At 46.2% G+C, this 23,859-nt stretch overlaps 1 long non-coding RNA gene across 1 annotated transcript; it reads left to right on the forward strand.

Moving 5' to 3' along the window:
* Window positions 1–593: 593 nt before the first annotated feature.
* LOC136573644 (uncharacterized) lies at window positions 594–11,659 on the forward strand. The gene is made up of 3 exons (XR_010785912.1): window positions 594–880; window positions 1,089–1,242; window positions 10,878–11,659. It is a non-coding gene; the product is annotated as an uncharacterized lncRNA (long non-coding RNA).
* Window positions 11,660–23,859: the final 12,200 nt, after the last annotated feature.

Here is a 23,859-nt window from a genome sequence, read left to right on the forward strand (position 1 = left end):
GAAAATGGTACCAACGGAAACGTCAGGACATACCGCACAAAATGAGCCCTCACACAACTACGTTGCCAAAAAAATTAAAAAATTATTGTGCGCAGAAAATGGACACTGAACATCATTTTAAAAAATTAAATATCTTAAAAAAAAACAAGTACTACAGCAAAAAAAAAAATTATAAGTTTGGTATCGTAGTAATCGTACAGACCCATAGAATAAAAATATCAGGTCGTTTTTGTTGCAGTTTATGCGCCGTAGAAACAGGACGCACTGAAAGATGGTGGAATGTGGGGTTTTTTTTTTTTTCCATCTCCGCTTAGAATTTTTAAAAAGTTCTACAGTAAATTATATGGTACAATAAATAGTGCCATTGAAAAATACAACTCATCCCGCAAAAAACAAGCTGTTATACAGCGACGTCAATGGATAGATAAAGGAACTACAATTTTTTAAAAGGGAGCAGGAAAAAACAAAATGGGAAAAAAGCAAAAAAAATCCGTCACGAAGGGGTTAAAAGTGTTTTTTTTAACACATTTGAGGTCTTTGTAGGGGACATCTACAATAGCACCTATGATCGCTATGGTAAGGCATTGTTGGACTTCTGACCTGCATTGCCTTATCAGTTGCTATAGTGATCATAGGCAGTGGCAATACAGGATGTCTCTAGTTGTCGTCCTGTTGCCATGGCAACGTGTCGGGATCTCAGCGATTTCATCTTGGCGGAGCTACTAGCAGAATCTTCTGGGCATACGTTTTAGAACTGCAAGGACGTTCAGCACATGCAGGTTCAGAGCGCGGTATCGGCGCTGAGTGTGCATCATGTCGCTCCTGCAAAAGGTTGTCTGGACCTAAGCTGGCTGCACATGTCTCCAAGACCCTGCCCAAGGTACTTTTTTCAAAGCGCACACCTTTCACTGTCTAGTAAGGTCTTACTGGAGAATTGCATATGCACCCATTGAAAGTATAGTTTACATGCATTTTTCTTGCTGATTATTTAGTTCCCCCCCCCCCCCATTTGTTACACAGCCTTCTTCTGTGTTTGCAGTTCCTGCAATGACTGTAGTGCAATGATAGTTTTCCTTTTTTTTTTCTAGTGCAAGACATCCAAACAAAATGGCGGTCCTGTCGCGATCAAATGCGGCGCGAATTAGCAAGGCAGCAATCAGGAGATACTGAGGCTGCTAGGAAAAAGCCGTTTTATATAGCTGGGCAAATGGAATTTATGCGCAAGATATTACAGCAGCGGCAGTAAGTAATTACATTTATCAACTACATCTAGCCTTGTTACAAAAACGTTTTGGACACATCTTATGGCTGATATAGACACCCCGCTTATCGCTCAAAAAACCGTTTGAGCGGTAATCGTTATGTGCGCTTTTGCAAGGTGATCGCTCAAACGTTGAGCAATCACCTTGCGCTCCGAGTAGTGGTATGCAGATGTTCCCTGGTCAGAGCGTCCGGCTGCTATACAGCTGAGCTCTCTGAGCGGGGGATGCAGAAGACAAACGGGTCCGCTTGTCTTCTGCATCCAGCTGTTCCCCGCTTGCAGGACCCGGGTGTTATATAGCCAAGTACACCGAGTGGGGGATGCAGAAGACAAGCAGGGCAGCTTGTCTTCTGCAACCAGCTGTTCTCTGCTTGGAGCACCCAACTGTTATACAGCTGAGTGCTCCGAGCGGGGTATTGTGAACACAGCTGTGTTCTTCATACCCCGCCTCTCATCAGGAAGCAGGATACAGATGAAACAATAATATCAGCTGTATCCCGCTGTGAATTGCAGATAACTGATCGCTGATCTTTCAGCATGCCAAAAGTTCAGCAATCAGCGACAGATTACCCAAAACTGCATATCAATGCAAACCTTAGGAAAGGACGCCCAAAGTAAAGGTTGAGTTTGTCACTTTACACCAATCGGAGTTCCCCTTGCTGAAAGCTGTCTCTTGTTGGTTAGGGATATAAGTGACAGTGTATGTACCCCGACAGGCTCATTTAATGTAGGGTGGCCTTGTTTCAGAGTGAAACCCAGGGCCCAGCACCGAACTAACCATTCAAATGTAATCTGTTCATTGTGCCCTGCCTCAGTACTGTTGGCATGCTGGCCATTGAATCGGTGCCCATATACAGTACGCAGTCCAGTTGCCCATTGCAGGAATTTCCCATCTATACAACCACACTTTAGCAGTACTCTCAGCTGTAAAAGCTTGTAGGGTGTTCAGTGTCTTTTCGCTTGCAATTGCAGTTGCGTAAGTCGGCAACCAACTGCACTTTCAATTTTTGGTACAGCCTGCAAGTGGAAAACCTTTGGAGAATTTTGTGGCCTTAAATGGGGAGCATTTTTAAGATTACAGCCCTGTTGCCAGTATTGTCTGTGGAATGGGAACATGGGTGCACACTTTGAAGCCGATAGTGCTAATACGTCCGTTTGCACACGGGCTACGATCCCCAACAATCTGCAGTCTAGGGCTCAATTTATGGCATTTCAGTAATGAGTTTGGGCAAATTCCAGCCAGCTGTTGCCCGCATATCTGTGTGCCGCCTTCTTTTCAGTACAACTGCTTTGACGGGTATAATGTCCTATCTTGAACAATTAGAGGGTAACTTGTGCTCTTAGCATTCCCAAACATCTTAAAATTTTGCCCCTTTTCCTTTACAAAATGCGCTTAGGTTTACTTACTAGAGATGAGCGAACACCAAAATGTTTGGGTGTTCGTTATTCGGAACGAACTTCCCGTGATGCTCGAGGGTTCGTTTCGAACAACGAACCCCATTGAAGTCAATGGGCGACCAGAACATTTTTGTATTTCGCCGATGCTCGCTAAGGTTTTCATGTGTGAAAATCTGGGCAATTCAACAAAGTGATGGGAATCACACAGAAACGGATAGGGCAGGCGAGGGGCTACATGTTGGGCTGCATCTCAAGTTCACAGGTCCCACTATTAAGCCACAATAGCGGCAAGAGTGGGCCCCCCCCCCCCCCCAACAACTTTTACTTCTGAAAAGCCCTCATTAGCATGGCATACCTTTGCTAAGCACCACACTACCTCCAACAAAGCACAATCACCGCCTGCATGACACTCCACTGCCACTTCTCCTGAGTTACATGCTGCCCAACCGCACCCCCTCCCCCCCACAGCGCACACCAAACTGTCCCTGCGCAGCCTTCAGCTGCCCTCATGCCACACCACCCTCATGTCTATTTAGAAGTGCGTCTGCCACGACGAGGGACCGCAGGCACACACTGCACAGGGTTGGCACGGCTAGGTAGCGACCCTCTTTAATAGGGGCAGGGCGATAGCCCACAATGCTGTACAGAAGCAATGAGAAATACAATCCTGTGCCACCGCCATCAGGAGCTGCACACGTGGGCATAGCAATGGGGAACCTATGTGCCACACACTATTCATTCTGTCAAGGTGTCTGCATGCCCCAGTCAGACTGGTTATATGCACCTTAACAGTAACCGCGTTGGTGGTAATGTGGTGGTGACTGCGGACCTAGTACTACGGTTGTATTTTGTTGGTTTTCGGAATGTGGCCAGGATTAAGTGGGCCGTGGCGGGGGGATGGTGGGGGGGCTCTCTTGTAGTGTCGGTAAAGGTGAAATTCTTGGACTGCCACCAGACGAACCAATGCAAAGGCATTTGCCAACAATGTTTTCCCTGTTGGAGGAGGAGGGGGATGTTTTTGAGGCACTACGTGTCCTCTCCACGTGTCCGTGGTTATATGCACCTTAACAGTAACCGCGTTGGTGGTAATGTGGTGGTGACTGCGGACCTAGTACCACGGTTGTATTTTGTTGGTTTTCAGAATGTGGCCAGGATTAAGTGGGCCGTGGCGGGGGGATGGTGGGGGGGCTCTCTTGTAGTGTCGGTAAAGGTGAAATTCTTGGACTGCCACCAGACGAACCAATGCAAAGGCATTTGCCAACAATGTTTTCCCTGTTGGAGGAGGAGGGGGATGTTTTTGAGGCACTACGTGTCCTCTCCACGTGTCCGTGGTTATATGCACCTTAACAGTAACCGCGTTGGTGGTAATGTGGTGGTGACTGCGGACCTAGTACCACGGTTGTATTTTGTTGGTTTTCGGAATGTGGCCAGGATTAAGTGGGCCGTGGCGGGGGGATGGTGGGGGGGCTCTCTTGTAGTGTCGGTAAAGGTGAAATTCTTGGACTGCCACCAGACGAACCAATGCAAAGGCATTTGCCAACAATGTTTTCCCTGTTGGAGGAGGAGGGGGATGTTTTTGAGGCACTACGTGTCCTCTCCACGTGTCCGTTCCATGTAAGCAATAGTAGCACTCAAGACAGGCCCCAGTAACAATTCTGAAGCAGCAGTATAGCGGGAGCGCAGTCTTCGTTCCATGTAAGCAATAGTAGCACTCAAGACAGGCCCCAGTAACAATTCTGAAGCAGCAGTATAGCGGGAGCGCAGTCTTCGTTCCATGTAAGCAATAGTAGCACTCAAGACAGGCCCCAGTAACAATTCTGAAGCAGCAGTATAGCGGGAGCGCAGTCTTCGTTCCATGTAAGCAATAGTAGCACTCAAGACAGGCCCCAGTAACAATTCTGAAGCAGCAGTATAGCGGGAGCGCAGTCTTCGTTCCATGTAAGCAATAGTAGCACTCAAGACAGGCCCCAGTAACAATTCCGAAGCAGCAGTAAAAATTGGTTCAAGTTAAAGTTCCAACGCTTTTAAGCTAATTGAAACTTATAAAAATTGTTCTGAAAAATTATTTGAGTGAGCCTTGTGGCCCTAAGAAAAATTGCCCGTTCAGCGTGATTACGTGAGGTTTCAGGAGGAGGAGCAGGAGGAGGAGGAGGAGGAATATTAGACACAGATTGATGAAGCAGAAATGTCCCCGTTTTGGATGGTGAGAGAGAACGATGCTTCCATCCGCGGGTGCAGCCTACGTATTGCTTAGGTATCGCTGCTGTCCGCTGGTGGAGAACAGAAGTCTGGGGAAATCCAGCCTTTGTTCATCTTGATGAGTGTTAGCCTGTCGGCACTGTCGGTTGACAAGCGGCTACGCTTATCTGTGATGATTCCCCCAGCCGCACTAAACACCCTTTCCGACAAGACGCTAGCCGCAGGACAAGCAAGCACCTCAAGGGCATACAGGGCTAGTTCAGGCCACGTGTCCAGCTTCGACACCCAGTAGTTGTAGGGGGCAGAGGCGTCACCAAGGATGGTCGTGCGATCCGCTACGTACTCCCTCACCATCCTTTTGCAGTGCTCCCGCCGACTCAGCCGTGACTGGGGAGCGGTGACACAGTCTTGGTGGGGAGCCATAAAGCTGGCCAGGCCCTTAAAGACTGTTGCACTGCCTGGGATGTACATGCTTCTCGATCTACGCACATCCCCTGCAACATGGCCCTCGGAACTGCGCCTTCTGCCACTAGCGCTGTCGGCTGGGAATTTTACCATCAGCTTGTCCGCAAGGGTCCTGTGGTATAGCAACACTCTCGAACCCCTTTCCTCTTCGGGAATCAGAGTGGGCAGGTTCTCCTTATACCGTGGATCGAGCAGTGTGTACACCCAGTAATCCGTCGTGGCCAGAATGCGTGCAACGCGAGGGTCACGAGAAAGGCATCCTAACATGAAGTCAGCCATGTGTGCCAGGGTACCAGTACGCAACACATGGCTGTCCTCACTAGGAAGATCACTTTCAGGATCCTCCTCCTCCTCCTCCTCCTCCTCCTCAGGCCATACACGCTGAAAGGATGACAGGCAATCAGCCGGTGTACCGTCAGCAGCGGGCCAAGCTGTCTCTTCCCCCTCCTCCTCATCCTCCTCATGCTCCTGTACGCGCTGAGAAATAGACAGGAGGGTGCCCTGACTATCCAGCGGCATACTGTCTTCCCCCGCCCCCGTTTCCGAGCGCAAAGCAGCTGCCTTTATGGTTTGCAGGGAATGTCTCAAGATGCATAGCAGAGGAATGGTGACGCTAATGATTGTAGCATCGCCGCTCACCACCTGGGTAGACTCCTCAAAATTACCAAGGACATGGCAGATGTCTGCCAACCAGGCCCACTCTTCTGAAAGGAATTGAGGAGGCTGACTCCCACTGCGCCGCCCATGTTGGAGTTGGTATTCGACTATAGCTCTACGTTGTTCATAGAGCCTGGCCAACATGTGGAGCGTAGAGTTCCACCGTGTGGGCACGTCGCACAGCAGTCGGTGCACTGGCAGCTTAAAGTGATGTTGCAGGGTGCGCAGGGTGGCAGCGTCCGTGTGGGACTTGCGGAAATGTGCGCAGAGCCGGCGCGCCTTTACGAGCAGGTCTGACAAGCGTGGGTAGCTTTTCAGAAACCGCTGAACCACCAAATTAAAGACGTGGGCCAGGCATGGCACGTGCGTGAGGCTGCCAAGCTGCAGAGCCGCCACCAGGTTACGGCCGTTGTCACACACGACCATGCCCGGTTGGAGGCTCAGCGGCGCAAGCCAGCGGTCGGTCTGCTGTGTCAGACCCTGCAGCAGTTCGTGGGCCGTGTGCCTCTTATCGCCTAAGCTGAGTAGTTTCAGCACGGCCTGCTGACGCTTGCCCACCGCTGTGCTGCCACACCGCGCGACACCGACTGCTGGCGACATGCTGCTGCTAACACATCTTGATTGCGAGACAGAGGAGGAGGAGGAGGAGGAGGAGGGTGCTTTAGTGGAGGAAGCATACACCTCCGCAGATACCACCACCGAGCTGGGGCCCGCAATTCTGGGGGTGGGTAGGACGTGAGCGGTCCCAGGCTCTGACTCTGTCCCAGCCTCCACTAAATTCACCCAATGTGCCGTCAGGGAGATGTAGTGGCTCTGCCCGCCTGTGCTTGTCCACGTGTCCGTAGTTAAGTGGACCGTGGCAGTAACCGCGTTGGTGAGGGCGCGTACAATGTTGCGGGAGACGTGGTCGTGCAGGGCTGGGACGGCACATCGGGAAAAGTAGTGGCGACTGGGAACTGAGTAGCGCGGGGCCGCCGCCTCCATGATACTTTTGAAGGACTCCGTTTCCACAACCCTATACGGCAGCATCTCAAGGCTGATGAATTTTGCGATGCGGACGGTTAACGTTTGAGCGTGCGGGTGCGTGGCGGCATACTTGCGCTTGCGCTCCAACAGTTGCGCTAGCGACGGCTGGACTGTGCGGTGCGAGACATTGGTGGATGGGGCAGAGGACAGCGGAGGTGAGGGTGTGGGTGCAGGCCAGGAGACGGTCGTGCCTGTGTCCTGAGAGGGGGGTTGCATCTCAGTGGCAGGTTGGGGCACAGGGGGAGAGGCAGGGGTGCAAACCGGAGGCGGTGAACGGCCTTCGTCCCACCTTGTGGGGTGCTTGGCCATCATATGCCTGCGCATGGTGGTGGTGGTGAGGCTGTTGGTGTTGGCTCCCCGGCTGAGCTTTGCGCAACAAAGGTTGCACACCACTGTTCGTCGGTCGTCAGGCGTCTCTGTGAAAAACTGCCAGACCTTAGAGCACCTCGGCACCTCGGCCTCTGCAGGGTGGCATGGCGCGAGGGGGCGCTTTGGGAAACACTTGGTGGATTATTCGGTCTGGCCCTGCCTCTACCCCTGGCCCTGGCCACCGCACTGCCTCTTGCAACCTGCCCTGCTGATGCCCTTGACTCCCCCTCTGAAGACCTGTCCTCCTGAGTAAGCGTTGCACACCAGGTGGGGTCAGTCACCTCATCGTCCTGCTGCTCTTCCTCCGAATCCTCTGTGCGCTGCTCCCTCGGACTTACTGCCCTTACTACTACCTCACTGCAAGACAACTGTGTATGATCGTCATCGTCCTCCTCACCCACAGAAAGTTGTTGAGACAGTTGGCGGAAGTCCCCAGCCTCATCCCCCGGACCCCGGGAACTTTCGAATGGTTGGGCATCAGTGACTATAAACTCCTCTGGTGGGAGAGGAACCGCTGCTGCCCAATCTGAGCAGGGGCCCGAGAACAGTTCCTGGGAGTGTTCCCGCTCCTGAGCAGGTGTCATTGTAGTGGAGTGAGGAGGCTGGGAGGAAGGAGGAGCAGCAGACAGAGGATTCGGATTTGCAGCAGTGGACGGCGCAGAACTGCGTGTTGACGATAGGTTGCTCGAAGCACTTTCTGCCATCCAGGACAGGACCTGCTCACACTGCTCATTTTCTAATAACCGTCTCCCGCGTGGACCCATTAATTGGGCGATGAATGTGGGGACGCCAGAAACGTGCCTCTCTCCTAATCGCCGGGATCAGGAGCTCGGGCTGTGCCCACACCCTGACTTGGCCCTCCGCGTCCTCGGCCGCGTCCACGTCCTCTAGGCCTACCCCTACCCCTCAGCATGCTGTATTACCAGTGATTTGATTTAACAGGCAGGAAATAAATTGGCGCAAGACTGCAGGCCAAATATAATTTTTGCCCTTTTGGGAAAACGAAAGGCCCCACTGCCTCTAGTGAATGAATAATCTAAGTTTAATAACTGTGCTGTGTCCCTGCTTATGTGTCACAGAACGTGAGGGTAGCAGAGTTATTATAACTCTGGCAGAGCAGGTATTTTTTTTCCCAATTAAGGAAAGCAAATGGCGAAGCCAGCAGTAAAGCGTAGCTGGGTGCGTATGATTTAGCAATGTTTTTCACGCAGCTCACACGTGTCCACAGGCGTTAGGACGGACAGAGGCTGGACAAATAGATTTGTTTTCAGTTTTTTCCCACAAACAGGCAGCACTGCGTATATTCAATGAACATGAGAAGTTTAATAACTGTGCTGTGTCCCTGCTTATGTGTCACAGAACGTGAGGGTAGCAGAGTTATTATAACTCTGGCAGAGCAGGTATTTTTTTTCCCAATTAAGGAAAGCAAATGGCGAAGCCAGCAGTAAAGCGTAGCTGGGTGCGTATGATTTAGCAATGTTTTTCACGCAGCTCACACGTGTCCACAGGCGTAAGGACGGACAGAGGCTGGACAAATAGATTTGTTTTCAGTTTTTTCCCACCAAAAGGCAGCACTGCGTATATTCAATGAACATGAGAAGTTTAATAACTGTGCTGTGTCCCTGCTTATGTGTCACAGAACGTGAGGGTAGCAGAGTTATTATAACTCTGGCAGAGCAGGTATTTTTTTTCCCAATTAAGGAAAGCAAATGGCGAAGCCAGCAGTAAAGCGTAGCTGGGTGCGTATGATTTAGCAATGTTTTTCACGCAGCTCACACGTGTCCACAGGCGTTAGGACGGACAGAGGCTGGACAAATAGATTTGTTTTCAGTTTTTTCCCACAAACAGGCAGCACTGCGTATATTCAATGAACATGAGAAGTTTAATAACTGTGCTGTGTCCCTGCTTATGTGTCACAGAACGTGAGGGTAGCAGAGTTATTATAACTCTGGCAGAGCAGGTATTTTTTTTCCCAATTAAGGAAAGCAAATGGCGAAGCCAGCAGTGAAGCGTAGCTGGGTGCGTATGATTTAGCAATGTTTTTCACGCAGCTCACACGTGTCCACAGGCGTAAGGACGGACAGAGGCTGGACAAATAGATTTGTTTTCAGTTTTTTCCCACCAAAAGGCAGCACTGCGTATATTCAATGAACATGAGAAGTTTAATAACTGTGCTGTGTCCCTGCTTATGTGTCACAGAACGTGAGGGTAGCAGAGTTATTATAACTCTGGCAGAGCAGGTATTTTTTTTCCCAATTAAGGAAAGCAAATGGCGAAGCCAGCAGTAAAGCGCAGCTGGGTGCGTATGATTTAGCAATGTTTTTCACGCAGCTCACACGTGTCCACAGCCCGTAAGGACGGACAGAGGCTGGACAAATAGATTTGTTTTCAGTTTTTTCCCACCAAAAGGCAGCACTGCGTATATTCAATGAACATGAGAAGTTTAATAACTGTGCTGTGTCCCTGCTTATGTGTCACAGAACGTGAGGGTAGCAGAGTTATTATAACTCTGGCAGAGCAGGTATTTTTTTTCCCAATTAAGGAAAGCAAATGGCGAAGCCAGCAGTAAAGCGTAGCTGGGTGCGTATGATTTAGCAATGTTTTTCACGCAGCTCACACGTGTCCACAGGCGTTAGGACGGACACAGGCTGGACAAATAGATTTGTTTTCAGTTTTTTCCCACCAACAGGCAGCACTGCGTATATTCTATGAATAATAACTGTGTTGTGGCCCTGCCTATACAATTCTTTCCCTGCAGTATCAATGGAGGGTGGAATGCTCTGCAGAGGCGATTTTGAGAAGCCCAAAAAAAATGCAGCACAGCTAACAGCAGCCTGGACAGTACTGCACACGGATAAATATGGCCCTAGAAAGGACCGTTGAGGTTCTTGAAGGCTACACTCACTCCTAACACTCTCCCTGCCTATGCAGCACTTCTGTCCCTAATGCCAGGTGCAACGGTCTGCAGAGGCGATTTTGAGAAAAAAAAAATGCCACTGCTAACAGCAGCCAACACACAGCTATCAGTGGCCCTAATAAGGACCTTTGGGGGGTCTTGAAGCCTACACTAACTACCAATTCTTTCCCTACAGCAGCTCCGGTATAAACAGCACTGTCCCTCATCTAACTCACACCGCATCTGAGGCGAGCCGCGGGAGGGGCCGACTTTTATATTAGGCGAACACCTGATCTCGCCAGCCACTCACAGCAGGGGGGTGGTATAGGGCTTAAACGTTGCAGGGGGAAGTTGTAATGCCTTCCCTGTCTTTCAATTGGCCAGAAAAGCGCGCTAACGTCTCAGGGAAGGAAGTGAAAGTAACCAGAACACCGCATGGTGTTCGTTACGAATAACGAACATCCCGAACACCCTAATATTCGCACGAATATCAAGCTCGGACGAACGCGTTCGCTCATCTCTATTACTTACGTTGAACATATGTGCATGCATCTACTTTTGAAATAAATGTGCTAGTGTGACTAATTTCATATACTGTATTTGCAGCACTTTAGATAACATTCCTCGGCTGGGCCAGGATGATTCATCCTCCGACATTGAGAGCATACAGGATGCATAATCCGCAGGCGAAGTCCCTTCTGCTGCATCTGCACCACCTCAAACACAGCCAGAGGCCTCATCACCAACCCCAGCAGTGTATCAACCACGACCAGCACAGCGGTTAACACGTCGCCGCCAAAGAGATGTCGTTGATGATCGACAACGGCATTAAGTAGAACATGAGGTCCTGAGCTTTGTCCGTAAGAAACGGACTGTCGATTTTGCCGAGGGCGTGGCACAAAGTGTCGAAGTGACACTGAGGCAGCTCCCAAGTGATTTACTGCTCCCAGTGCAGGCTGGCATCTCTGAACTTATTGCTATGGGTCAGGATCCACCTGCAGCTAGGGAAATGCTGGCCACTATTTCTTCCCGCTATGCAGACTGGACAAGATATAGACAGCGGTTTCCTCTGCCCTCCAGAACTCCCCAGCCACCACTTCCGCCACCTCCAATGAGCCGCTATGTTGCGGAAGCTAATCCGCCTAATGTTGTGGGCCATCTGGAACCCTTCGAGCAGATGCCTGAGGCAGGTCCTTGCCATGCCGCACCGCAGCGCTGCATTGCCTCAGCAGAATTTGCCCCGGGCCCGTCGACAAGGCAAGAGTCAAGTTCCCAAGGAAGTTGGCAGCAAGACGAAGAGCCGCGCACATATTTTTCGTTATGAAAGTTTTAAATTGCACCAATTGTTCTTTATTTGAAATGTTACTTTGCTTTTTACAGGCCATAATCGCTTGAAATAAATGTTTTTACAGTTTTGTAAGGCAATTAAAATATTTCTGCTTGCCCAGCAGTTTGTTGTGCAATTGTATTTTGGGACTGTGCTTAACATATGTCATATGTATGCTGGTGGTGCACCAATTATGGTTTCAAAAAATCCTCTGACACATCTGTGGCAGGGGATTTCTTTATCTCCGTGGGGAATAAGGAATCCCCTGTCACAGCTGTCAAACCTGTGGCAGAGGATCGCGATGTTCTCCAATTGTTTTCAATTGGACTGGCACTTCGGCAGCCCCATTGAAAGCTTTGGGCTGCCGGCAAGCCTTGCAGGGATTTTTGGGGGAAAATTTAAATAACTATCCCTATCCGCTGCTGCCGGACCTCAAACGTCTCTAGCCGCATATTCTCCCAGCACTGTTATGTATCTCGTTCAGCAGGCGGGGATTTAACATCCCCGACTGCTGAAAGGTCGAGAAATGATTGGCTGAGCGCTCAGCCAATCACAGGCAGCACTCAGGCATTTATAGAACGACAGCTGAGCGCTGTCTGTGATTGGTCATAGTGCTCAGCCAATCACAGGCAGAGCTCGGTCATTCATTGACAGTACTGTCACACAGTTTAATGACAAGGGAAGTCTCTGCAGGAAATATTTACTTGGCAGCGACAGAGAGGTGAGTGTATATATATATATATATATTTTTTTTTTTTTTTTTTTTTTTTACCCAAACTAGGGATGATTTTCAGGGAAAGGCTTTTATTTCAAGCCCTTCCCTAAAAATCACTGCAGTGAATGCCGGCATCCCATTGCCTTCAATGGGGCCCCTGCAGCAGCCGTGGTCACATTGAAAGCAATCCTTGACAGGTCTGCATTCACGTGTCTTTGTGCACGTTCTTTGGTGCATGGTTTAGAGCACACCTATGTATGCATATGCATACGCTCATCTGAATGCACCCTTAGGCGGGGACCTGAAAGTTCGAACAACATTAATTTACACCATTGAGCTTTGTATAACAGCACCTCTATATGTTTTTTTTCCCCCCAGTTGCTCCAAAGACATTTTCAGGTTAGGCCTTAATTTACCTGCCACCACATTCCTTGATCCATGTTTGCCTTCATTTACCTGCTGACAATGGTACGGCAGCACTAGTCCCATTCTAAGCAATGCCACTACATTGTGCTCCTCAGCCACAGATGTGTCAGCTGTTGCAGGGGATCACATCTTCTCTCTGTTTTTTTACTGGGGCCACCGCTACTGCGGCCTTCCCCATTAACAAGCTGAAACCCCTGGATGTGACTTCATCCAGGGGTTACACCATCAGGGAATCCCCTGCTGCAGTTGTTACAACCGCAGCACGAGAAACCAATGTCAATAATTTTCTTTTGACGGTCCTACGCTTTTGAACACTTGTAGTTTGCTAAATTAAATGACACACATCTACAAGTACGCAAAAAACATTAATGTGGCTGAGGACTGTAGTCAGTTTTCAGAAAATTGTGGTGCTAACCTTTACTTTCTGGCACAGTGTGCAAGAACAGCACTCCCTCATTCAGGGGTGCCAAATTATTTAATTTTTACATTATTCATTAGCATACACCAGGTTTACGTCAAAATAATTTATTTACAAGTGTCTGGCCTGGCACTTAAGATGACAGGTTTTAGAAGATCAAGTTTAGGTCACACATATAAAGGCTGCATTCAAAAATACATTTTTGGGTATTCCTGTACAAAAAAAATGTATTTAAAAAAAAACCACAACCTAACTTTGGGTAGAGTTTTGATTTACATCCAATTGTCAGCAAAAAACCCATACATTATGTATGTGCTCCGGCCTCCAAAATGTCTAAGCAGTCACAGAGGGTGTAGTGGCTGAAAAAAAAACGAACAAAGTGTTCCCTCACACGTGCAGCTGCGGGTCTTGAGCGGCCATTTACACTAGCAGCGTCTGCCACCATTGCATTCATAACAGGCTCTTCAAGTTCTATGCCATCCAGCCCATTAATAAGGTTAACAAAGTTATGTAGTGCAATGCACGCTTCTATTAATGCAACTGCACTGTCTGGGGCCAGTTGGATAGCACCAGCAAGAACACGCCATCTTGCAGTGAGAATTCCGAAGGCCCGCTCCACTGTTCTGCGGGCTCTTGCTAGGCGGGAATTAAAGACCCTATGCTCCTCAGTGAGTCGACTGCGGGGAAAGGGCCTCATTACCTGGCGTGCAAGTGCGAAACCCTCATCCGCAACAAGACAATAAGGCACAGGCGGGTTGTCAGTCCCTGGTAGAGGCTGAGGCGGAGGAATAGCTAGTTGACCATCCTGCAATCGGTGCCCTAAACGGGAAGCAACAAATGCGTGGGAATCAACCGTGCTTCCGTATGCTCCAATGTCAGCGAGCAAAAACTGGCAGTTGCTGTCGACAACCGCCAGGAGCACGACAGAAATTTTTTTTTTATAATTAAAATATCGTGAGCCAGAATGGGGTGGCTTGCGCACACGCACGTGCTTCCCGTCTAGGGCACCAATGCAGTTTGGAAAACCAGTTGTTCTCCAATAACCTTCAGCTATTGCCTGCCATTGTGCTGTGGTCGGAACAGTTAATACATGCGGAAGCAGGCGACTCCACAGTATTTCACACGTTTGCAGGATGATTCCTGAAATAGTTGATAATCCAATGCGAAACTGAAAGCGTAGAGACAAGAAAGATTCTCCCGTGGCAAGAAATCTGTGGAGAATAAAAAGATAAACATCAGTAACATCTTCAAGTAAGGTTATATATATGCTTAACAAGCTAAGGCTGGATTCACGTGGGCAGATTTCGGCCATGTTCTGATGGTTGCCAGATATGCTGCCCCTCTGATGCATTGGTTTACAGTGCATTAGTTCATAAACTTTGGCGCATAAGGGTCCCAGTTTCCAACATTACCTAACTATGCAATGTGACAAGTATGCTTGGTGCCATTAAATTCACAGATTCCAAGCGTACTCAAGTAAAATTTATGCCCAAATAGGGGGCCAATTTTCTCACTAGTGCCTCTTTACCATTACAAAATTCCAAATCCAAACTAACTGTCCTATATATATGCATGTACATGACCTACACGCGCACATCAAGAAAAGGCACAAGTCACAACAATGCTGCCAGTTAAGATAATACCGCACTTGTGCAAACATGTGAGGCAAAGTGGAAATTGTTAAAATATTATAGAACCAGCAATAACATCATCAAATTTGCCCTTTCATCTATTATGAGGGCTAAATGCACACCCCACCAAAATGTCACACTTTTACCACATGAAGTGAAAAATATTTAGCTAAACAACCCTGATTAACTTAAAAACCACTGGCCCACGCAAACCCCCAACAGTAATATGTGGGCCAGTACAAGAAGGCTAGCCGCTCGAAATAGGTCAATAGTTGTGCAATTTGAGCAACAATATCAACACGCTACACAACATACTGACAAAACTGCGAACTATGGCAACAACAAGACAAGATGGAAACATTGCATAAAAGCCCCCCATTCCTGTATCCTACGAAGATGCTTAACTTTTTTTGCCCAAAAAACAAAGAAAGAGAATGCAATAACCAACATACCTTAAAGGGGTTGTCTCGCGGCAGCAAGTGGGGTTATACACTTCTGTATGGCCATATTATTGCACTTTGTAATGTACATTGTGCATTAAATATGAGCCATACAGAAGTTATTCACTTACCTGCTCCGTTGCTAGCGTTCCCGTCGCCATGGATCCGTCTAAATTCGCTGTCTTCTGGCATTTTTAGACGCGCTTGCGCAGTCCGGTCTTCTGCCTGGTGAATGGGGCCGCTGGTGCCGGAGAGCTGGTCCTGCGTCGTCATCGTAGCTCCGCCTCGTCACGTGTGCCGATTCCAGCCAATCAGGAGGCTGGAATCGGCAATGGACCACACAGAGCCCACGGTGCACCATGGGAGAAGACCCGTGGTGCATCGTGGGTGAAAATCCCGGCGGCCATCTTGGAGAAGGAAGAAAGAAGTCGTCGCAGAGCGGGGATTCGGGTAAGTAATATATATATATATATTTTTTAACCCATCCTTTGGGTTTGTCTTGCGCCGAATAGGGGGCCTATTGAAAAAAAAACAAAAACCCGTTTCGGTGCGAGACAACCCCTTTAATGTTAGGAGTCTTTCCTCCGCTGGTATGCACCTCCGCATGTTCGTATCGGCATAACTGAGGTCCTGTCGTACCATACTAAGCAGTCGGTCAAATGAAGCAGGGGTGAGGCGGACAAAGTGAACAAAGTTATCTGGGTAACGGCGTAGATCCGCAAGTAGGGCCCAGAAATGGCCATGCAGCGTGCGCTGCTCAAGTATGGGGTGAACCCACATTCGGCGGGAGAACTGTGGCGCACTGAACAGTTGCCTGTGCTGTGGACCAAACAACCGCCAAATTAACTACGTTAGCAAAAAATCACACGTTCGGGTATGCATTTCTCCCTCTACCGTTGTACACTGCTGCCGACTTTGCTCTCCTCACAAAAAAAAGGAAAATGACTTCGAAGGAGGTTGCGAGGGGGCAGGGCCAATTTTTTAAATGAACACCTGCACCTTGATCCACTCTTTCATGCCACAAAGTTGCGCCACAAAAATCGCGTGTTCCATGCGATGCAACGTGATTTTTTCGTGCTACAAAATCGCAGCCTAGACGTGAGAAAGTAGCGTGCACATCACCGCGATATCGCTACGATTTTCACGCTGCGATATCACTGTCGCCCGTGTGAAGGAGGCCTAAATCTATATATATAAAATTGAATGTATGCATGTCTGTCTGTGTGTATGTATGTGTGTCTATTTGTCCTTTATGCGCTACTACACCATTCATCCGATCGCCATGAAACTTTGGGAAGTTGTTGAGTACACTCCTGGGAAGATTATAGGCATAGTACAACTATCCTATGATAAATGGCGCGCGTGCGAGCGTCGTCAACAGTTACGCCCCCCCCACGTAGATCGTTCGATTTCCAACATTGCCACTAATTCTCTCACTTCCCGATGTCGTAGAAACTTGAAATTTGGCACGAGCATTGATTATGTAATAAATAGGAAAAGCTAATGGGTCCTAACTCGATTATTCAATTCTAAGCGCCAAAGAATCAGCGTCCAAAATTTACCTACAGAATCTAATTCTCTCACTTTCCAATGTCATAGAAACTTGAAATTTAGCATGAGCATTGATTATGTCATAAATAGGAAAAGCTAATGGGTCCCAACTCGATTATTCACTTCTAAGTGCAAAAGAATTAGCGTCCAAATTTTACGTACGGAATCTAATTCTCTCACTTCCCAATGTCATAGAAAGTTGAAATTTCGTACAAGCATTGATTATGTTATAAATAGGAAAAGCTAATGGGTCCCAACTCGATTATTCAATTCTAAGCGCAAAAGAATTAACATCAAAATTTTACGTACGGAATCTAATTTTCTCACTTCCCAATGTAATTTGGCACGAGCATTGATTATATTGTAAATAGGAAAAGCTAATGGGTCCCAACCCGATTATTCAATTCTAAGCGTCAAAGAATTAGCGTGCAAATTTTTCGTACGGAATCTAATTCTCTCACTTCCCGATGTCATAGAAACTTGAAATTTGGCACGAGCATTGATTATGTCATAAATAGGAAAAGCTAATGGGTCCCAACTCGATTATTCAATTCTAAGCGCAAAAGAATTAGCGTTCAAATTTTACGTACGCAATCCAATTTTCTCACTTCCCAATGTCATAGAAACTTGAAATTTGGCACGAGCATTGATTATGTCATAAATAGGAAAAGCTAATGGGTCCCAACTCAATTATTCAATTCTAAGCGCAAAAGCATTAGCATCCAAATTTTACGTACGGAATCTAATTTTCTCACTTCCCGATGTCATAGAAACTTGAAATTTGGCACGAGCATTGATTATGTCATAAGTAGGAAAAGTTAATAGGTCCCAACTGGATTATTTAATTCTAAGCGCAAAAGAATTAGCGTCCAAATTTTACGTACGTAATCTAGTTCTCTCACTACCTGATGTCATCTATATATATAAAAATGAATGTCTGTCTGTCCGTCCGTTATGCATTATTACACCATTCATCTAATCGCCATGAAACTTTGGGAAGTTGTTGAGTACACTCTTGGGAAGATTACTGGCATAGTACATCTATCCTACGATAGGTGGCGCGCGTGCGAGCATCGTCGACAGTTATGCCCCCAGACAAAGATCGTTTGATTTCCATCTTAAGCACGAAAGCAAAAGGCATTACGAGCAAGCGTGTTCAACTACAAAATGATGCATCCGCCGAACGTTTCGCAAGACAATTGCTGCATATTGAGAATGCTGAGGTAAAATGAAAGCTGTGCTGTGATTGGTTGCTATTTCTTATACTGCTGAGGTAACATGAAAGTTGTGCTATGATTGGTTGCTACTTCTTATACTACTGAGGTTACATGAAAGCTGTGCTGTGATTGGTTGCTATATATTATACCACTGAGGTAAAATGAATGCTGCACTGTGATTGGTTGCTATTTTTTATATTGCTGAGGCAGAATAAAAGTTGCGCTATGATTGGTTGCTACTTCTTATACTGCTGAAGTAACATGAAAGCTGCGCTGTGATTGGTTGTTATATATTATACTGTTGAGGTAACATGAAATCTGCGCTGTGATTGGGTGTTATATATTATAAAGCTGAGGTAACATGTAAGCTGCGCTGCGATTGGTTGTTATATATTATACCACTGAGGTAACATAAAAGCTGCGCTGTGATTGGTTGTTATATATATAAAAACGGATGTATGTATGTCTGTTTGTCTTCGCAGCAACGCGCGACGGGTAAGCTAGTCTATATATATAAAATTGAATGTATGCGTGTCTGTGTGTCTGTCTGTTTGTCCTTTATGCGCTACTACAGCATTCATCCGATCGCCATGAAACTTTGGGAAGTTGTTGAGTACACTCCTGGGAAGATTACTGGCATAGTACATCTATCCTATGATAAATGGCACGCGTGCGAGCGTCGTCGACAGTTACACCCCCCCCACATAGATCATTCGATTTCCATCATTGCCACTAATTCTCTCACTTCCCGATGTCGTAGAAACATGAAATATGGCACAAGCATTGATTATGTCATAAATAGGAAAAGATAATGAGTCTTAACTCGATTATTCAATTCTAAGCGCAAAAGAATTAGCGTCCAAATTTTACATACGGAATCTAATTCTCTCACTTCCCGATGTCATAGAAACTTGAAATTTGGCACGAGCATTTATTATGTTATAAATAGGAAATGTTAATGGGTCCCAACTCGATTATTCAATTCCAAGCGCCAAAGAATTAGCGTCCAAATTGTACGTACGGAATCTAACTCTCTCACTTCCCGATGTAATTTGGCACGAGCATTGATTATGTCATAAATAGGAAAAGCTAATGGGTCCCAACTCGATTATTCAATTCTAAGCGCAAAAGAATTAGTGTTCAAATTTTACGTACGCAATCCAATTTTCTCACTTCCCAATGTCATAGAAACTTGAAATTTGGCACAAGCATTGATTATGTCATAAATAGGAAAAGTTAATGAGTCCCAACTTGATTATTCAATTATAGCACAAAAGAATTAGCGTCCAAATTTTACGTACGGAATCTAATTTTCTCACTTCCCAATGCCATAGAAACTTAAAATTTGGCACGAGCATTGATTATGTCATAAATAGGAAAAGTTAATGAGTCCCAACCCAATTATTTAATTCTAAGCGCCAAAGAATTAGCGTCCAAATTTTACGTATGGAATCTAATTCTCTCACTTCCCGATGTCATAGAAACTTGAAATTTGGCACGAGCATTGATTATGTCATAAGTAGGAAAATTTAATAGGTCCCAACTTGATTATTCAATTCTAAGCTCAAAAGAATTAGCGTCAAAATTTTACGTACGGAATCTATTTTTCTCACTTCCCAATGTAGTTTGGCACAAGCATTGATTATATCATAAATAGGAAAAGGTAATGGGTCTAAACTCGATTATTCAATTCTAAGCGCAAAAGAATTAACATTCAAATTTTACGTACACAATCCAATTTTCTCACTTCCCAATGTCATAGAAACTTGAAATTTGGCACGAGCATTGATTATGTCATAAATAGGAAAAGCTAATGAGTCCCAACTCGATTATTTAATTCTAAGCGCCTAAGTATTAGCGTCCAAATTTTACGTACGTAATCTAATTCTCCCACTTCCTGATGTCATCTATATATATATATATAAATGAATGAATGTATGTCTGTCTATCTGTCCTTTATGCATTACTACACCATTCATCCAATCGCCATGAAACTTTGGGAAGTTGCTGAGTACGCTCCTGGGAAGATTAGTGACATAGTACATCTATCCTACGATAGGTGGCGCGCGTGCGAGCATCGTCGACAGTTATGCCCCCCAGACAAAGATCGTTTGATTTCCATTTCAAGCATGAAAGCAAAAGGCATTACGAGCAACGAGATGCGTGTTCAACTACAAAATGATGCATCTGCCGAACGTTTCGCAAAACAATTGCTGGATATTGAGAATGCTGAGGTAAAATAAAAGCTGTGCTGTGATTGGTTGCTATTTCTTATATTGCTGAGGTAACATGAAAGCTGTGCTGTGATTGGTTGATACTTCTTATACTACTCAGGTTACATGAAAGCTGTGCTGTGATTGGTTGCTATATATAATACTGCTGAGGCAACATGAAAGCTGTGCTGTGATTGGTTGATACTTCTTATACTACTCAGGTTACTTGAAAGCTGTGCTATGATTGGTTGCTACTTCTTATACTGCTGAGGTTACATGAAAGCTGTGCTGTGATTGGTTGCTATATATTATACCGCTGAGGTAAAAAGAATGCTGCGCTGTGATTGGTTGCTATTTTTTATATTGCTGAGGCAGAATAAAAGTTGCGCTGTGATTGATTGTTATTTCTCTTTCTGCTGAGGTAACATGAAAGCTGCGCTGTGATTGGTTGTTATATATTATACTGCTGAGGTAACATGAACGCTGCGCTGTGATTGGGTGTTATATATTATAAAGCTGAGGTAACATGTAAGCTACGCTGCGATTGGTTGTTATTTATTATACAACTGAGGTAACATGAAAGCTGCGCTGTGATTGGTTGTTATCTAGATATATAAAAACGAATGTATGTATGTATGTCTGCCTTCGCAGCAACGCGCGACAGGTAAGCTAGTGTAATATATATTATCAGTGCCCCCTCTATCATCTTAAACACATAGGTTTCGCTAGCAGAAAATGTAATACCCGCGTTCGGAAACACTTCTAGGATATTTCTAATCCACAGGATCATCATATATGCAATGCAGCCAAGCACTTTATACTGTAAGTTATCAGGGGGGTCAGGTCATTTACAACATATGGTATTGGAAGGGTTTAATTCTCCTTAAAGGGAACCTGTCCCCACAATACCATAAACTAAGTTATGGTCCTGTAGGGGTGGTGTATTTTTACTAACCTGTTCTCACGATCCAGTGCTGCATGATAAGCTGTAGTTTTCATTTGCACCATTTTGGGGTACATACAGCTTTTTTGATCACTTTGATTGTGTTTTTTGGGAGGCAAAATGAACAAAATAAGTATTTCGCCTGTTTTTAGGGGTTTATGGTTTTGTGTGTTCACCTTACTGTATATGTCATTACGCATATGATGATACCAAAAATATGGGATTTAAAATTTTTTTTAATACAAAACAGGGAAAAGTGCGCAAAAAAAGTTTTTTTAACGTGTTTTTTTTTTCTTTTTATGTCCCTGCAGGGGACTTAAATCTTAAAAGCAACGATCATTATGATAATGCATTGCAGTACTTCCGTACTGCAACATCTTATCACTTACAATAGCGATCATAGGCTATGCCAGACCCAGGACATAGGATTTCCGGTTGCTATGGCAACCCATTGGCGCTCCCTCTGTTAACCCTTTATACGCCGTGATGTACATTGATCCTGGCATGAAGGGGGTTAACAGCGGGGATCACTGGTCTTATTGATCCCCGTTATTACAGTGGGAGGCTGGTTATAGCCTTCTTGCGTTTTTTTTTGCACATGTGAAAGACGCACTGAATATGTATGCAACACGGACATAACATAGTATGTAAGGCTGAAAAAATACGTACGTCCATCCAGTTCACTCTATAACCCCCCAATATTGATCCAGAGAAAGGCAAAAAAAAAACCCAAAAAGAAACATGTGTGGCATACCAAATACGCACATGTACACACAGTGAAAATGGTACATCTTTCATGGACTAAAGTTGCAGACTCCCGTGTGAATGAGACCTTATTAAAACACTGCTGGTTATCATTTATAATACTATTATCTTCTAGAGCCCCTCAAAAATGTTTCCCATAGTTAAAGGGGTTGTCTCGCGAAAGCAAGTGGGGTTATACACTTCTGTATGGCCATATTAATGCACTTTGTAATGTACATCGTGCATTAAATATGAGCCATACAGAAGTTATTCACTTACCTGCTCCGTTGCTAGCGTCCCCGTCTCCATGGATCCGTCTAATTTCGCTGGCTTCTTGCTTTTTTTTAGACGCGCTTGCGCTGTGCGGTCTTCTTCCTGGTGAATGGGGCCGCTGGTGCCGGAGAGCTGCTCACCGCATCGTCATCGTACCTCCGCCCCGTCACGTGTGCCGAATCCAGCCAATCAGGAGGCTGGAATCGGCAATGGACCGCACAGAGACCACGGTGCACCATGGGAGAAGTCCCGCGGTGCATCGTGGGTGAAGATCCCGGCGGCCATCTTGGTGAAGGAAGACGTCGCAGAGCGGGGATTCGGGTAAGTAATAAAATTTTTTTTTTTTAACACATCCTTTGGGGTTGTCATGCGCCGAACGGGGGGCCTATGGAAAAAAAAAAACCCGTTTCTGCGTGAGACAACCCCTTTAACTCTATAAAGACCAGGTTGTTTCAGTCCTAAAAGGATCAGACACTTCTTAGTGATTTCACCCATGTGGTGGTTTTATCGCCCTATTTCTTTTTCTGTAATTCAGAGCATACTGTGCACGACCACATAATGACATGCAGACTTGCTACAGGCCACCAATCGCTATGCAGTATCTGGGCATGTATGCACTCGGAATATGCGCCAAGATAGAGCATGCTTGGATTTTTTTTGCGCACATTGTTCGTACAATTAGTGTGAGCGGAAACATGGGGGGCCTAAGTAGCTACTATAGAGCTATGCAGGCAGAGCGGGACACTGCTGCTATCGCTTGGCGAACAATACAGCTGTTCTGGATAAGCAAACAGCTACATTGTTCTCCACGCTTACAACTCGCTTCCCGCTGTAAACTACCAGCGGGACACGAGCTGAAAGAATCTTATCAGCGCTGCCGACTGTGATAACAGCCTGCACCGCTGATAAGAGTTCATCGCTCAGTTCTAGAAAACTGTGTCCCTGGCACGATAGTCTCCCCGGCGGTGCGGCAAGCTGCTTGAGAATTCTCCCAGCTGTCATCTCCTTGCTCAAGTTTGAATTCTCCCGCCGTCAGCGCTGTGTAGGTAAGCGCTGTGATTGGATCGAGCGCTAGCCAATCACAGCCAGCGCTCGATCATTCACAGCCATTCAGGCCATTCATCCAATCACAGCGCTTATTTACACAGCGCTGATGGCGGGGGAATTCGAAACTGAGCAGGGAGAATTCTTAAGCAGCTTGCCGCACCGCCAAGGAGACCATCGTGCCAGGGACACAGACGCCGGCTGGGAGGTGAGTATTGCATTTTTTTCTTTACTCAGTATATACTCGAGTATAGCTTGGCTTATACTCCAGTCAATAAGTTTTACCAGTTTTTTGTGGTAAAACTTATTGACTCGGCTTATACTCGAGTATATACGGTAATTTGTATAGTTTTGGATGACAAGACGCATATAGCGACGTTTTTGGTTGGCGTTGGTGGCGGGCGGTTTTCTTTTTTATGTATATATTTTTATTTTTTTCTGTAATTTTTTTAAAACTTACTTTTGTTACTAATTTTGTACCACCAATATCCTCCGTGATGTCATATAAGATCTCTGGGAGACATTCACATGGTCTTTTTTTTTATTTTATACTTTTTCACTGTAGCTGGGGCATCCATAGGAGCCACAGTTATGGGGGAAAACATCCCCCTGTACTGACAATAGTTGCTAACAGAGCTGATCAGGG

This window comes from Eleutherodactylus coqui, chromosome 7, assembly GCF_035609145.1.
Source record: "Eleutherodactylus coqui strain aEleCoq1 chromosome 7, aEleCoq1.hap1, whole genome shotgun sequence".
Classification (NCBI taxonomy): domain Eukaryota; kingdom Metazoa; phylum Chordata; class Amphibia; order Anura; family Eleutherodactylidae; genus Eleutherodactylus; species Eleutherodactylus coqui.